Raw genomic sequence first — 17,202 nt, forward strand, 5'->3', positions numbered from 1 at the left:
GGTTTTTAGGAGGGAGTGAAAATAGATATATGTGTTAAATCTTCCACCTTAACCTGGAATCCCCAAAAATATAATTTCTTTCTTTTGCCTGCACTTCATCTGATCTGCAGGGGAACTCCTCTGCTGGCTACCAGGGGAAAAAATTTATATTGTTCATTTCTATGTAAATTAGTTTAATTAGATAATTTAATCAGTTCATTTAGGTAATATTCAGTCTCTTTAGGGAAAAAAAAAATACATTCTCTTTGATTGCTCCCCCCTTCCTCCTGTGTTTCTCCCGGAGGTGGTCTGTGCGCATCTTGGAAGGAGGTCTGAGAGGAAGACTTTGTGTCTCTGGATCCTGTGTTCTCTGGAATCCAGGTGATGCTCCTGTTTACCTGGCTTCTGTTGGCTTTGCTGGCATTTTCCTGTGAAGTTGGTGATTGGTATCTTGCTGCTCCTTTGCTCTCCTGGTTTCAGAACCCGGCAGTGCCCCTTTGGTTGGGCTGGCTTAAATCTGGCTCCCGCTGGCTGTAGGCCTGGATCTCCCCCGTGTCCTCCTGCTGATCCACAGGTCCACCTCAGTCTCTGTCATAAAGTCACTATCCATGGTCACAGTGCAGTCGGTGGCTGATCTGTTGGAACTTAGCCCCCATGCCCCGTGGCAACCAAGAGTTGCTCTGGAAAGCTGAACTTAGGAGATTCTCTCCACTCTGGGCTTCCTAACTGATGTGGTCATATGGCAGGTTGATGCAGGAGGTAATTATTTTCCAAGTCCTCAGTGGGGAGCAGGCAATAAACAACTCCAGGATTACACAACTGTACCTACACCTCTCTGGGCCAAAGCCTGGAACTGGGCAATTGGGACACACATGATTAACCATCTTGCTCTCCTGCCTCCTTGGCTTTCTCTCTTTCATTAAAAAATGAAGCAGAGGATACTGTTTTATTTCTAGAGCCATATGTTTCTTTGCAGGGGGCTTGCCCATCCCAGGTCCAGAGCTCTATCATTACCACACTACAGGCCATCTCTGTAAGTGTTGGGTCTTAGTAAAGGAGTTTGCAAAACTTCCCTCAGGACAATAGTAATTGTCTTCTGAATAAATTGATTTTGTATATCAGAAGCTGCATATTTGCTCATTTTTTTCTCTTTGCATTCCTTTTGTAAATTATTCTAGTATTTCCCCCAGACAAACGTACTCCTTGGGCCGACCTATTCAAAACAGGCAAAAGAGAGAAGCAGGTATTTTTCAAAATATTACTCACTGCCCTTGTGATATAATTAAACTGATGTAGTCTGAAAAGAATCAGAAAAATCTGGGGTTGGCTAAGCCTGGAGTACCTGGGAAATGTCTTAAACTGTGGGATTCTGGTTACTGAAATAGGGTTTGGGGCGGAAACTGGCCACCTGAATATTAGCTTGTGAGGTAAGGCCATTTCTGAACAACGCTTCATTTGTAAATTCGGGTGCTGAGATGTTTAACTGAGAGGTTTGTGAAGAACTTAAAAGAGCTTCATTAAATTGTTACCGTGACCATTACTAATACTCCTTCTATAAATGTTGCATTCAGAAAGAGCATTGCTTTGATTTGAAACATTTCAAATGTTGTAGTTTCGCTGATGTAGGGTACTCCCTTTCCAAATAATCTAGGATTCACAGGAAACATCTTTGGACAAGATGCAGGGAGACGCCAACACACTAAGGATTGTTACAGATAATCAAGGGCAGTGCTGATGAACAAGTGAATGGCTTGGCTGAAGGTGCCGCCTTGGACAAAGCTTGCCCAAACCTGCTCAACGTTGCTCTGCTTTGACTGTTTGACATTTATTTGAAGTCCCCAGGTTGCTGATTGCTCTGGTTAGGTGGGCTTAAAATAATGAGTGAAAGAACTTCTGTAAATATGAGAAATCTTTGTTTTTAAAGCCTCAGCTAATTTCATGAGATAAAGTGCCTAGTTTGATATCCTTAACTTAAAACATGGAGAAGGGATTGAAAGTGCCAGAATCTTAAGAAAGATTATCATTGGGTTATGGAATTTTGAGTCATTTTTAATGTTTTCTTTCCCTCTGAAACCTCCAGATTTTCTTTATGACATCTGTTGCTTTTATTGTCAGAAAAAATAATAAATAAAAAAGCAGAATAATATAAAACTGATTATTGCACCTTACGATAATTATCATCAGTAGGCATGTTTCCTATTTCACCACTCCATTTGAGTTCACATACATTTTACAAATATAATTTGAAATGGCTCAAATTATACAGAACATTATACTGATCTCTTGGCAATATGATTGTTGCTTAAGATTAGTTTAGGAGCAAAGATTTGTGCAAACTGCTGCATTTCATCCATGTGTTTGACTTAAAACAAGGGAGTCTTAGGGACAGAGATGCTATCCTTGGGCTTAAATGAATACTTAAAGATCGTGTATATGTTGTTTTGTGGTCTGCAATATGTGTAATTACTCATGTGCACAAGATAATACAATATGCAAGTTAAAATAAAAAGATTTTGAAAAATTAGGCAAGTCCTCATCTGTACAATAAGGAGAGAGTGAGTCCCTAAGGTCTCTTCCAGCTGCACAATTCTCCTTTCCTGTGATTTAACCTGGAATCTCCCTGTGGGAGAAAGTTGAGAAAAATTCAAGACTGGCCACACGGTGGTGCAGTGACTCCTCACAGAAACAGTGCCCCGCTTCCCTGAATGCGAAATGATGACACCCTAAAGTTGAGTTATTCCAGGAGCCGCCAGACGAGCATGATATGCATCTGGTTCCTGGCAAGAGCAGAAACTTCCTAATTTTCCTGTCCACACAAATGTGGTTAGAATTCTGCCAGTCAGTGCCAAGGCATGTGACTTTATCCTCTTCTGGTTTTGTGACTGAAAAAGGTGTTTGGGTATTGACTGGATGTAGACTGCTTTCTTCTGTTCTCCTTAAAGCAATAAATTCAATAGTGACCACTAGTTGACTGTGTGCCTCTGTGGTCATTTTTCCTTTGGCCTTAGTCAGCTGTCTCTTGGCCTTGAATCCTCTCTGGCTGTGCCCTAATTCTTCACCTTTCCTTCTCAGCTAAGTTATGCCTCAAAATTGTAATTCACCTAGTCTTCAGCTCATCACAATCTGGAGTCCACAGCTCGCCTCTGCAGGTGGACAGTGAACTTCGTGTTGCCCAGTCCTAGGCTGCTTTCTCAGTCCTTATCTTAACTCCTTTCTAAAACCCTCTGGATTTTATTTCCTTGATGCTCATCTGTCCTAAAAGTCCTCCTGCTTCTTTGGTTGGTCCTTTCTGGGCTTTGTGGATGCTGCCTTTTCTGTGTATCCGTTTCACTGTGATACCCCAGGGTTCTAAACTCTTCATTTCTGTCTGTCCACACTTTGCTTGGGGATCTCATCACTATCATTGTTTCGTCCATCAGTGGAATAATGACCAATGCTAGATTTCTATCTTTAGCTTTGATCTTATATATCCTATAGGAATTGAAAATTCAGTGTCTCCAAAAACTGTCATTGTCATTCTCTGCTCACCACCTCCAGTCCTCACTACCAGCTCCCCCAACCCCCCACAATGTACTTTGGTTCCTTTATTTCTAGTTTGGTTACTGGCACAACCATCTAGATGCCCAGACCAGAGACTTTAGGGGTCATGTGTAACTTCCCATTTCCCTGAAACTTCATGTCTAGCCAAATAGCAAGCTCTTAACAGTTTTAGCTCTTAAATATTTTCTCAAATCTATATTTTCAGTCCCATCTCTAATGCCAACATCCTCTTGCAGGTCCTAATCCTCTCTCGCTTGGAGCATTACAAGATTTAGTCTCCTTTCTCCTATTTTGTGTCCCTTTAATCTGGCCTCTACAATGTAGAGAGAATACTCTGTAAAACCCCACCATTTAACTTCTGTCCTTAAACAATTTTAGCAACTCTTCATCATTTACAGATCAGAGAGCAAAGCTTTTAAAATAATTCACATAACTCTTCCTGTCTAGTTTACTCCCTCTGGTTGCTTCCTGTCTTACCTCTCACCAGTTTCTGCTCCCAACATTACAGTCCAATCACATTGCCTTTAATTCCTTACTGCCTTCCCACTGTTTATGTCTCTGGCTTTATTTTGTTCCCTGTGTGTTAAACTCTCTTCCCACCATTCTTGTCTTAATAACTCTTATTTATCTTTTAATATCCCTTTCACATGATCTCTCTTCCGGGAAGCCCTCTCTGAACCTCTAGTTGGATTAAATGCTTCCCTTTCTCACTCTTAACAGCACTGTGTTTACCTCCAACTTAGAATTTCCCATGTTTTAATTCAATGATATATTTATGGAACTGTCCAGTCCAGTGGGCATGAGCCTCTCCAGAGGAGGGATCACATCTGTTCATTTTCCTCACACCCCCACCCCAGTTCCTAGCACAGGACTTTGTGCATCATGAGTGATAACTTTATTGAACAGAATTTAAGATTTTTGAGGCTTGGAGTTCTAGAGGGTACTCTGTGAAGTCTGCTTCAGTTCTAAGAAAACTGATCTATGGTTTTAGTTGGGGCCAGTTTCCTGGAAGAGAGAGGACTTGTGCTGTGAAGAGTTGGGTGGATGAGGTTTGAACTAATAGAAGTGAGAATAATCAAGCAGAACTGATGAGCAAAGGCGAGATGGACTGTGTGAAGGACAAAGCAGAAACAACACTAAGCAAACATTGTGTCTGACAGAGTAGTGGGAGGTGAGTTAGGACAGGTAGAATCAGCTTACTAGAAGCTTCTAATGAGAGGCAGGTGGGTTAGGGGCTTATTTTCCTAGGCAGAGGAAGCACTTGAGAATCTTGAACAGAGGAGCAACATTTTCAGAGCCATCCTGTAAGAAGAGGAATCCAGCACAAGATATGACTGAAGTGAGAAACAGGTGGGAATCAGTGAGGCCAATGGGAAATTAAAGCAGTTCAGCAGGTGCCAGACGATAAGGGCTTGGACTAGAATGGCAGTTGTGTGAAAAATGGAGAGTTAATTTTTGAGCCATTAGAGGAAAAGTGAACAGAGGTTGATTGCATGTGGTAACAACAGAGAGCAAGGAGTCATGCCATTTTTAGATAAAACAGCAGAAATTTGGGGATACAATTAACAAAAAAGGGAGATGGGTGAGGAAGGATGGTTTGTGGGGCAGCAGGTGACTTTGGTTTGAAATCTTTGAATTTGAGATGATGAAATGTCACAATACTTCATATTTGCTAGGTATGCTCAAGAGATTCTGTATGCATTTGAGTAGGTGAATGAATGAATGAAATATTAACGAAAGGGTTCATCGGGCAGGTGAAACCATACTACTGGCTTATAAGGTAGACTGAGTCAAGGTCTGTCACATAGATTTAGGAGTTACCAGCTTAGAATTATGAAAACTACTGAAGTACCTGAACTTTTGAAGGAAGATATGCAAGGAGAGAAAGGAAGAGGGCCCAGGTGTGAACCTGGGGAGACTTCTACCTTCGAGGTAAACAGAAGAGCCATTGAAAGCCAATGAGTATATGAGGTCAGCTAGATACACATTTGTTGCTCTGAGCCTAATAAATCATTTTTAACTCGGCCTTCAATAGACCAGAGTTGTTTTAACAAATTAGAATGCAATTTTTCAATTATGAAAAATACTTGAACATACATGGCATATAAATACTCAGAATATATAAACGCTTTTATAGGTCAGTAAGAGAAAAATGAGTATTCTAACGGAAAAATGGGCTGGAGGCATAAACAGGAAATTTCTGAAACAAACACGGAAGTCTGAGGAGCATGTAAAAATGTATTCAACTGTACTGAAAATAAAAAATTAAAATCATGTGATATGATTTTGTTGCTTAGCAGTTAGGGAAATTTTTAGTTAAAAAAAAAATACCCAGAGTTAGCAGTATCCTGGGAAATAGGCACTTGGTGGAAAAGGAAACTCACACAAACTTGCATGCCAAGTTGCTGATATGGATCACATTTAATGCAACGATTTTGGCTGGTTCAGGAAGTTCTAGAAGCTTGAAAGAATAATTGCTTGGCACCAAAATAAGTATAAATGTAAAACTGTTCATTTCACCTTTGCTTATAGTTATACAAGGTATAACATGAACTTTTTCTAGCTGATCTTAACAGTTATTAAAATGATTATATGCACTGAATTGATTTTAACTTTTATCCTGAATATCTGGCATTGCAGCTGTTGTAATTGTAACTTACTTCTAATGGTATGCTCTTACACATTGATCATCTTCACCTGGTATTTAAATTGATTAATTTATGGCATTTAGCTTTCCTCATTTAAAACTGCACTTCCCCCTCCTTCAAAACTCTCTACCAACTCCATTCTTGTTGAGTTTTATTTATCTTTTTTATTAAAATATAATCACTTACAATGTGTCAATTACTGGTGTACAGCACAATGTCCCAGTCATGCATATACATACATATATTTGTTTTCATATTCTTTTTCATTTAAGGTTATTTCAAGGTATTGAATATAGTTCCCCATGCTATACAGAAGAAATTTTTTAAAATCTATTTTCATATATAGTGGCTAACATTTGCAAATCTCAAACTCCCAAATTTATCCCTTCCCACCCTGTTTCCCTACTGGTAACCGTAAGATTGTTTACTATGTCTGCAAGTCTGTTTCTGTTGAAGAGCTCATTAGTGTCCTCTTTTTTCCCTTTTTTGATTCCACCTATGAGTGATATCATATAGTATTTTTCTTTGTCTTTCTGGCTTACTTCACTTGGTATGACAATCTCCAGGTCCATCCATGTTGCTGCAAATGGCATTCTTCCTTTTTAATGGCTGAGTAGTATTCCTTTGTATAAATCTACCACAGCTTCTCTATCCAGTCATCTGTCAATGGACATTTAGGTTGCTTTCATGTCTTGGCTGTTGTACATACTGCTGCTAAAAACATTGAGATGCACGTATCTTTTCAAATTAGAGTTCCCTCCTGATATGCCCAGCAGCGGGATTGCTGATCATATGGTAAGTCTATTTTTAGCTTTTTGAGGAATCTCCATACTGTTTTCCCTAACGGATGCACCAAACTACATTCCCACCAACAGTGTAGTTCCCTTTTCTACATTTCTCCTGAATTTATCACTTGTGAACTTTTGAATGATGGCCATCCTGAGTGGTGTAAGGTGATAACCTCACTGTAGTTTTGATTTGCATTTCTCTGATAATTAGAGCTATTGAGCATTTTTCCATGTGCCTATTGTCCATTTGTATGTCTTCACTGGAGAATTGCTTGTTTAGGTTTTCTGCCCATTTTTGTATTTAGTTGGTTTTTTGTTAGTAAGTTATATGAGCTGTTTATATATTCTGGAAGTTAAACCTTGTCAGTTGCATCATTTGCAAATATTTTCTCCCATTCCATAGGTTGTCTTTTTGTTTTGCTTATGGTTTCCTTTGCTGTGCAAAAGCATATAAGTTTAATTAGGTCCCGTTTGTTAATTTTTGCTTTTATTTATATTGCCTGAGTAGGCTGCCCTAGGAGAACACTGCTAAGATTTATGTCAGAGAATGTTTTGCCTGTGTTTTCTTATAGGAGGTTTATTGTGTCTTGTCTTATATTTAAGCCTTTAAGCCATTTTGAGTTTATTTTTGCGTATGGTGCGAGGGAGTGTTCTAACTTCATTGATTTACATGCTGCTGTCCAGTTTTCCCAGCACCACTTGCTGAAGAGACTGTCTTTCCTCCACTGTATATTCTTGTCTCCTTTGTCAGAGATTAATTGACCATAGTTCTGTGGGTTTATTTCTGGGCCCTCTGTTCTATTCCATTGACCCATATGTCCATTTTCTATTCAACGTATTCTTGGAAGTCCTAGCCACAGCAATCAGGCAAGAAAAAGAAATAAAAAGGATACAAATACAAATTGGAAGAGAAGAGGTAAAATTGTCACTATATGCAGATGACATGATACTAGTATATAGAAAACCCTATAAGCTCCACATAAAAACTACTAGAGCTGATAAAAGAATTTGGCAAGGTAGCAAGATACAAGATTAACATACAGAAATCAGTTGCATTTCTTTTCACTAACAATGAAATAGCAGAAAAAGAAAATAAAGAAACAATCCCTTTTAAAATTGCATCCAAAACAATAAAATACTTAGGAATAAATCTGGCTAAGGAGGTGAAAAACTTATACATGAGGAACTACAAAACATTGATTTAAGAAATTCATCCCATGCTCTCAGATTGGAAGAATCAATATTGTTAAAATGGCCATATTGCCCAAGGCAATCTGCAGATTTAATGCAGTCCCTATCAAATGACATGACATTTTTCACAGAACTAGAACAAACGTCCTAAAATGTATATGGAATCACAAAAGACCCAGAATTGCTAAAGCAATACTGAAGAAAAAGAACAGAGCTGGAGGAATAACCCTCCCAGACTTCAGACAATGCTACAGAGCTATAGTAATCAGAACAATGTGGGATTGGCATAAAAACAGACATATCTATTGTTGAGTCTCATTTTGATGTGGTGAACTATCTGGTATCCTCTTAATGTTTCATGGACATATCTTTTACAGTTCATCAGAGTGTCTTGTACTCTGCACATAAATCAGTAATTTTTATGCTTCTTAAAATATTAAATCTTTGAAAAAATAAGCAGTAGTTCAGAAATGCAGAAAATAAACTGTCAGAAATGAATTCATTTTCTACAAACCTTTTGATACTTCAGGTCAAATTTAAAAGAGGTGAGTTGTTTAACTTTGCATGTTGTGGGAATTCTAAATCTAGTTTCTAAAAAAAAAAATTAAGCAAATACATACTTAGAAGCTTGTACAATTCCTTATAAAGAGGAAATGAGCCCATCAATCACCATGATCAATATTTGCAAAGAAATTAGTTAACACAAAATGCTAGTATTTTCATTGCTGAGGTGATCACATGCAAACCAGTCCCTCCTGACTCTTGGGAAGTTATCCTAAGTGTTTTCTAGATAACTGTAAATTAGATAGATCAATAGATAGATGACAAATATTTAGAAACATTGGGAGATTGGTTAAATAAATTATAGATAAATAACAAACTAAATTACTTTACTTTTCTAACATAGAATGAGGTAAATCACTGCAGTTATTAATTATTGCCTGTTTAATCTTTGTTTCTTTGATGTTGCCAAGAACCAGGAGGGAAAGAAGGAGAAACCCACTTATTAGGAATTAAACATGTTAGAACTAGTTAAGTGTTTGCTCTCAGTTTAAGCTTATACTGAAATCTCACACTGCTGCCCATTTTTACTAAACTGTTTTTTAACCCCTAGAACAGTGACATGTATTTAGCATGTTTCCAAATGCATCAGAAAAGTACTGAGCAACATGACTTCATTATTTTGTATTGAAGGGAGCCAGGGATGTGTATAGATCGTCCTCAATTTATCATGATTCAGTTTAGAATTTTTGAACTTAATGATGGTGCAAAAGCGATATGAATTCAGTAGAAACCTTACTTTGAATTTTTAATTTTGATCTTTTTCCAGGCTAGCAATAGGCAATAACAGTACTCTCATGATGCTGGGTAGTAGGAGGGAGCCACAGCTCCACTTCAGCCACAGGATCGTGAGGGTAAACAACCCGTATACTTACAACCCCTTTTGCACCCATTCAACCATTCTCCTTCTCACTTTGGTACAGTACTCAATAAACTACGTGGGCTAGTCAAACACTTTATTATAAAATAGGCTTTGTGTTAGATGATTTTGCCCAACCATAGGCTAATGTAAGTGTTCTGAGTACATTTAAGGTAGGCTAGGCTAAGCTATGATGTTCAGTAGGTTAGGTGTATTGAATGCATTTTTGACTTAGGATATTTTCAGTTTAGGATGGGTTTATGAGGATGTAACCCCAAAGAAGTTGAGGAAAATCTGTAGTTTTACACAAATCTCATTTGAAGTGTTACTGTAACCGACAGAAATGTGTTGTTTCTGATAGGTGTGCTGGGCAGAGAAAAGACTGCAAATCATTGATCTAATGTCACAATTGTGGACAAGTCACTGGACAATCCTAGTCATCTGTAGCAGAGAACTACAAGATTCTAGGAGACACCATAGAGAACTTGTTCCAGGTCCATTCTGCCCATCTCAGGAATAGAGGTAAAGATCTTCATTCCACAGATTACCAGTTTTTTTAATCTGTAAAATGACATGCTATTTCTGTTGTGTTTGTCATGTGGTTAGTACTGGTATTTGGCCAGAGATCTAGGGTTGCAAATCCGTGAATTCGTTGTGGCTACAGCCATTTCTTGGGATGGTCCCAAGAGAAATAAATGAATGAAGGTCCAGGTAAGGCAAAGCACATTTAGCATTTCCATAGAACTCCTGGCTCAAACCTCAATAGTGCTACTTGTCAAGTTAATTAGACTTATCTTTGCCTAAGCTGCCACCACCACAGCTCTGTCTCCTGCCCCTTTCCCAGCCCTGTCCAGCCTTGGCTTCTGTACCATTCCATTCTCAAGACCAGGGGAAGCAAATCCAAGGAAGTGCAAAGTAGAGAATACCTTTTTAGGATTTAGCATATCTGCGGTTTAACCTGTAAGCCCCAGGGGAGCATTCTCAGCCACATAAGGAGAAGAGTCACTTACTAAGGCTTGGAGCTTTAATCTCTTGGTTATATCAAGAGCTCTAGTTACTGGTACTTTAGGTCTGTTAATGTTTTTGAATATAACCCAAAAAGAATGAGCAGGGCAGATAGAGAGGAAGAGGCCAGTATGTTAACAATTATTGAGACAGGCTGGAAGAAATATTGCAAGGTGGTCAAGAGAGGTGGCTCTGATGCCAGACTGCCTGGATTAAAACCTTATTTCTGTCACCTTATAATTTAGTCAAGTTACTTAATGACTTTGTGCCTCTGTTTTCTCACCTGTGAAATGGTGAAAATAATATATGACTTATGAGAATTCAATTACTTAATAGAGGCAAACATTTATTTGTTTTAAGTGCTTAATAAATGTTTGTTGTCATTGTCCAGACATACCATGTTGCCCTTCCACCGTAACCTCACACAGCCGTGTTTCTAGGAAGTGGTCATCAGTGTCCAGAAAAACAAAGTTTATTAGTGCATTCATAGTAGACTCAGGTAGACCTGTTTGTCCTAACCACTCACAGTTAACTGATTTTAAAACTAGGCAGCCAATATATTAAGCTATAGTGGAAGGTACAATGTGCTAGAGATCTGGAATGTTTTGGTCTAATTATTTGGTCAGTTCTTTCCATGAAGAAAAACTACATGAGATGGGAAGTAAAATTATAATCAGAAAGTCAAATGAAAAACATAAAATTAGATTATGAAGGTATTACGTAGGGTGTTCAACTTTGATGACCAAATGCATCCATCATCTTAGAGCAAACATATATGTTGGTCAGTGAGAACTATCTTTATCAAATGGCACAGAAGACACAGGCAAAACTGTTGCTTTTAGGGCTTCTGTTTCCCAGACTCCAAGTAGCCTGTCTCCCTTCCCATGAATAGTTTTCACTTTCAGATAAAATACACTAAAATGGCTGGTTTTCAGATTTATTAGCTGCAATTGTGTTTTAGTCTCCTAAGTCTTCATGCTGTTTTCCCTGATTTAATTCAGAAGTTCCTAAATCTCAGGTGCACAATTATAAACACCCTTGTAGAGCAGTGCTTCTCAAGTGTTAATGAGCATAATGAGCACCTGGGCATCTTGCGGAACTGCAGAATCTGACTCAGTAGGTCTGGGATAGGGCCTGAGAGTCCATGTTGCTAGCAAGCTCTAGGTGATATCAGTGTGGCTGGTCCATAGATAAGCTGTGAGTAGCAAGTTTGTAGATTACTTGTACGGATCCTAACGCCTCTAACTTTGTCCTGACTGTTAGTAAATATTATTTTTAAGTTCTGGAAGTAGCATATGAAGTGGGCAGGGGGAGTCATTTGCTGTTGCACACAAGGGACTCCTCTTTTGTATACTAATAGCAGATGACTTCTCCTATCACTTCATATGGCTCTTATTCGAATGTTTGTGGGAGTGCTTTGTAAACTGTCAAGAGTTATACAAACTCAGTGGCTCGTTATGCGTCATTAACCACCTCTTAATAAATAAATCCTCCTGGCCATGTAGATTGTCCACGTCAGAAGAAACTTCCTGGGTAAGCAATGCCCATTATTTATAGCATCTGCCCTTGTATTTTGATATAGGTGTTCATTTGAATTCATTCTTGTTTTCTGTCTGTGATGTCTAGCCCAGGGAGCGCCCTTCCCAAAGAAGAGTCAGGTCTTTTGTTCTTGTTTCCAGTTTCTGTGGAGGGTGACTCCCTATCTCTTTGAACAAATTGCCAAAGTGCATTTTTGGTACACCACAATCTGTTTTAAGTCAATGTTTCAAACATATGTTCCATATTTGGGAAAAATCTGTTTTGTTATTTTCACTTGATGGAAAATATACAGATCATAGTTGCTTAATTTTCATACATTACTTTTAGACATTTTTATTGAGTCATCATCATAACAAGTACCAATTTTTGAGTTCTACTTTGTACCATGAACTGTTAGGTAGTTTACACACATTAACTTTTTTCCTAATCATTAAAAGACACCTGAAATCTGAGGACAGGTTCAGGTAAGCTGTAGTAACAGATTCCCCTAGAAATTCAGCAGTTTAGCCAGACAAACATTTATCACCCAGTCATGCAAAGTCCAATGCTGGTCAGGAAGGATTCTTCATCTTATGAGGCCATCATCTTGATTTGTGCCTGGGTCTTAATTTATATAGGTGACTGAGTGACAATGTAAGAGATCAATGCTGTTGAAAGAAAAGTTTGTTGTTACTCTCAGTTCCCCTAGAAATAAGAGGCATGACATTCCAAGCAGGGCCACCTGGGGAAAGACCAGAGTTAGTTTGGAGGTGGAAGTAGGAATAAGGGGAAAAGCATAGATTCAGAGCCTTGATGGTGTTTTCATGGGAAAGGCAGGGCAGGGCAGGGAAGCTGCTTTAGGACTGCTCTCAATAATGTTGGTGGGTCCTGGGCTATCGCAGTGGTCTCTAGTTCCTTGGTACCTGGCCCTGAGTGATTTTAGACAGCAGAAATCTTGTCTTGGTCTGTGAGAATTAGATAGAAAAGGTAGTTGGGGATATGAATATGGGATTGGTTGTAGAATTTGTGACACAATTTTTTTGTGTGTGCTCTTGAAAGCTGGATCACAGAGGGGATGTAATTGGCCATTAGTTTGGTTCTGATTCAATTGATACCACATAGACAAATGTAGAATCTATGAAAACATGGAATACTTTCAACACATGGCTTCTGAGTTTACCATAGCTTGAGGAGACAGAGCCAGAAGTCCCCATGGGATGTTTTAAAAGATCAAATCTCCCTGTCCACATCCTATTGCTAATGGCCTCTAGCTCATTCCTTGGAAGGCTGAGAAATGTAGTCTTTCTGTTGATTAGGGTGAAAGGAAATAAGATAGGATTTGGTGAATACATCTTTTGTCTCTGCCATACTATAATTACCTCCAATTTATTAGAGAATAAACTGAGGTTCCGGTAGATTGTGATTTATCCAAACTACTCATCTTGAGAATAGAATAGCCAGGGGTTGAGTTTAGACATTCCAAAGTCATCATCTTTCCAAGTATCACATGACCTCTGAATTGAATGTGATAATCCTGACCATGAGGGATAAAATGGGACTGATTATATTTGACATGTTTATAACTGAGAAAGCACTGAGGTTATAATTAGTGTGAAAGTCATAACATAATTGAGCTAAGAGTTTAGGAACCAACTGGGTCTTAATCTGCCATTCAGAGCATTAAACACAAAGAAAAGTGCCTGACTTTTCAGTTGAATTGTCAGATTTGGAAGATCAACAGCCAGGGGCTTAAATGAACCTGGTAAGTAACAGTTAACAAAGACCTTTAATTTTTCTCTGAAGAGAGAGATAGGAAGAGCACAATCTTATCACCATCAGGTACTTTCTGGTGGAGTAGGTTCCTGAGAGTCTGGCCACCACTGCCAGTGCTACCTTGAGAACACAACTGGAGAGTCATCATCAACATTGTTGATGGTGAGGTCGAGGAGGATGCAGTCCAACACACTGGTGCAGAAAGTCCCCAGTTTTCACCACAGTGAGTTCCTGGAAATTATGTCATAAAGCAGATATAAAGCATAAGACGTGGATCTTATTTTGCCTAATTAACAAGGCTGCACATTGCAGGAAAGTTGTCCTGCTGATGAAGAACCAAATATCAATTAAGTCAAACGTATGACTAGATTTTTGAAAACAAATGTATATAAAATTCTGTTACAATTTAAAAATAGTAAGGCCGTATTCTAGATTTTATAAAGTGGACCCAAATTGGAGTTCACTTTGAGTCTGGAGAGGATTGTATCTCTATAGCACGTAAATTTTATCTCTACTGTTTTGTACATTTAACCACAAACAATCTGCTAGTTAGCAATTAGTACTTTTACTTCAGACTTCAGAATGTAAAGTTTTGTTGAGATTATCCAGGTGGCTCAAGTGTCTTTAAGAACCTGTCTGAGAAAGTGTGAGGTGAAATAGATAGATAGATAGATACAGATTTTTTTCCCCTATGAAAAGGAAAGTGAAGTTCCCAATATTAAGTATGCGTTTTCAGAATCATCCATTGGATTGGCTGAGTAGAGGGAGAGGTGTGCCAGGGAAATGTGGGGTGGTCTGCAATAGGAAAATGGCAAGGACTGGCCCTGGACTTAGAGCCAGGGCAACCAAGACGATAAATTCCTCCCTTAGGCTTGGTAACAATTTATATGAGACAGATCTTGTTTGAATTTGTGTGTCCTATTTCCTGAATATGTAATAACAAATACCCAGCTAACTAAAATATTTCCATGAATAAAGTCCTATCTGCCAATGATCCAGCAGTTTCATATCGAGATATATACCCAATAGAATGAAAACTTATGTCCTTGCAAAAAAATATGTTCATGAATGTTCATATTGGTATTATCCAGAATAGTCAAAAAGGGGAAACAACCCAAATGTCCATCAACTGATGAATGGGTAAACAAAATGTGATGTATCCAGATGGTGGAATATTATTTGGCTGTAAAAAGGAATGAAGTACTGATACATGTTACAATGTGAATGAACCTTGACAACATTTTGTGAAGTGAAAGAAACCAGACAGAGAGGACTGCATATAGTGTGACTCCATATATATGAAAAGTTCAGAATAGGCAAATCTGTAGAGACAGAAAGCAGAATAGTGGTTGCCGAGGGCTGGGGCCTGGGGTTGGTGGGGTGGAGGTGATGACTAAGGGATGTGAGGTTTCTTTTTGGGGTGATGTGACTGGGGTGATGGTTGTACTACATGGTAAGTCACTGAGTTGTACATTTTAAATGAGTGAATTGTATGGTATGTGAATACATCTTAACGAAACTATTAACAGCGACAAAACTTCATCTGCCAGACAGCTTACCACCCCAAGAAGCAATACAACAATTATTTTAGATATTGTGTGCTCTGATATCAGAATCAAAAATAGGCCTTGGTAGCAACATTTCTTGTACTATGATTTGGAGGTGCCAAAAGAAACAAATGACATAGTCCCAGCTCATACAGAGTTTAAAATATATCAAAGAAAATGTAGAAAAATCCTGCTTGTTCTCTTCCTTGCAACTTTTTTTTTAAGCTCAGAATTTTTTGTCCAATATAACGAAGTTTTTTTAAATATATTTCACAGATACTTATAAGTGCCTATTACGTTCTTGATACTATGCTTATAAAGGAGGACTGCTATTCCATCCTCTGTCTCTTCTCTAATTGTCATAATCCAGGGGCATAAAGGTTAGGAGCGCTGAGACCATGGCTTCCAGAGGCATCAGAGGTGCTGCAAAGGGCTTTGTGATGAGGCTCCAGGGACCCCAACTCATTGTGGCATGACTGTGCATTGGCTCTGTTGTCCTGCGCGAGTCATTTGTCTTTGAACTCTAATTTGCTGCTTTTATAAAATGAGAGGGCTGGATTCTCTCAGGTTCCTTCTAACTCTGTATCCTAGTTATGTTGTGTAGGATATTGATCTGGGCCCTTTTAGAAAGTATTTTCCCCTTTGTGCTGCTTTTAAGGAAAAAAAAATAAATGCATTTTGAAATAGACTCATTTCATAGTTTGTTACATGAATAATGTACGTTTTGCCATGGTGATGTGAAACACTAAGGTTTTATGGTGAACAGTTATTATCGCATCTCTTACTTGTATGTGAGTAAGTGACACATGGAGCTGAAAAGTGCGACTTCTCTCCAGTCCCGGAAAGTGTTAGGATTGTGTCCTTTGCCTGTTATACCACATTTATTTACAATTTTAGGAAGAAGTAAATTAATAATGAAACTTGAACAATCACCCATAATGTTACTGGTTTCCACATAGCCCATTATTGAAGACTCGTGTATTTATCTCTTGCCATCTGTTGGCATTTGATCAAATACCAAAAGATGCAAAAATGAGTCATCGCTTTGTGAGTCTCCCTCTCTCTCTGTACCCTTTACCTTTAAGGCTGTGAGTGAGAAAGAAGGTGTGTCATACCCAAACCCACTGATAGCCAGTAACAGAGGAAATGAAGGGAACTCTTCAAAGCCCAAGGCCAGAATGTGTGTTTGTTGTGGTGACTCGCTTGGAAAATGAAAGTTTGATGTTGTTTTTCTGTGATAATTATTTTGAGCTTCCAATGTTATGCTCCTGAGAGGAGGAGGAAGAGCAGGAAAGAGTTTCGTGTAGGACACGTTCCCTGAGACCATGAGGGTTCCACGTGCTCTTGGGAATGTTTTGACTTTTGGTGCCGTTCGACAGAAACACTTTTAATGGGTTGAATGTTTGTGTCCCTCCAAAATCTATTAGCTGAAACTCTGAATCCCATTGTGATGGTGTTTGGAGGTGAGCCTTTGGAAGATAATTAGGTTGAGATGAGGTCATGAGGGTGGGGCCCTCACGACAGGATTACTGTGTAAGAAGTGGAAGAGAGAGCACTCTCTCTTCGTGTACCCGAGAAAGGCTGTGTGAGCACACGTAGCCTATGTGAGTTGAGATGGTGACTGTCTACAAGCCAGGAGGAGGGCCCTCACCAAGAACTGAGTCTGCTGTTATCTTGACCTTGGACTTCTCAGCCTCCAGAACTGTGAGAAATAAATGTCTGCAGTTTAAGCCACCCAGTCTGTGGCTATTGTTATTTTTTTTTAATTGCAGCTGCTAAAGATGGTGTTTATT

General features: G+C 38.8%; 1 long non-coding RNA gene across 1 annotated transcript in view; it reads left to right on the plus strand.

Moving 5' to 3' along the window:
- LOC135318940 (uncharacterized) overlaps positions 1-17,202 on the plus strand; it is a 148,864-nt gene that overhangs the window by 30,663 nt on the left and 100,999 nt on the right. The window contains exon 3 of the long non-coding RNA XR_010377409.1: positions 9,928-10,088. This is a non-coding gene — a long non-coding RNA (uncharacterized LOC135318940). The remainder of the gene's footprint in view (positions 1-9,927; positions 10,089-17,202) is intronic.

The sequence above is a fragment of the Camelus dromedarius genome, chromosome 23 (assembly GCF_036321535.1).
Source record: "Camelus dromedarius isolate mCamDro1 chromosome 23, mCamDro1.pat, whole genome shotgun sequence".
NCBI lineage: Eukaryota > Metazoa > Chordata > Mammalia > Artiodactyla > Camelidae > Camelus > Camelus dromedarius.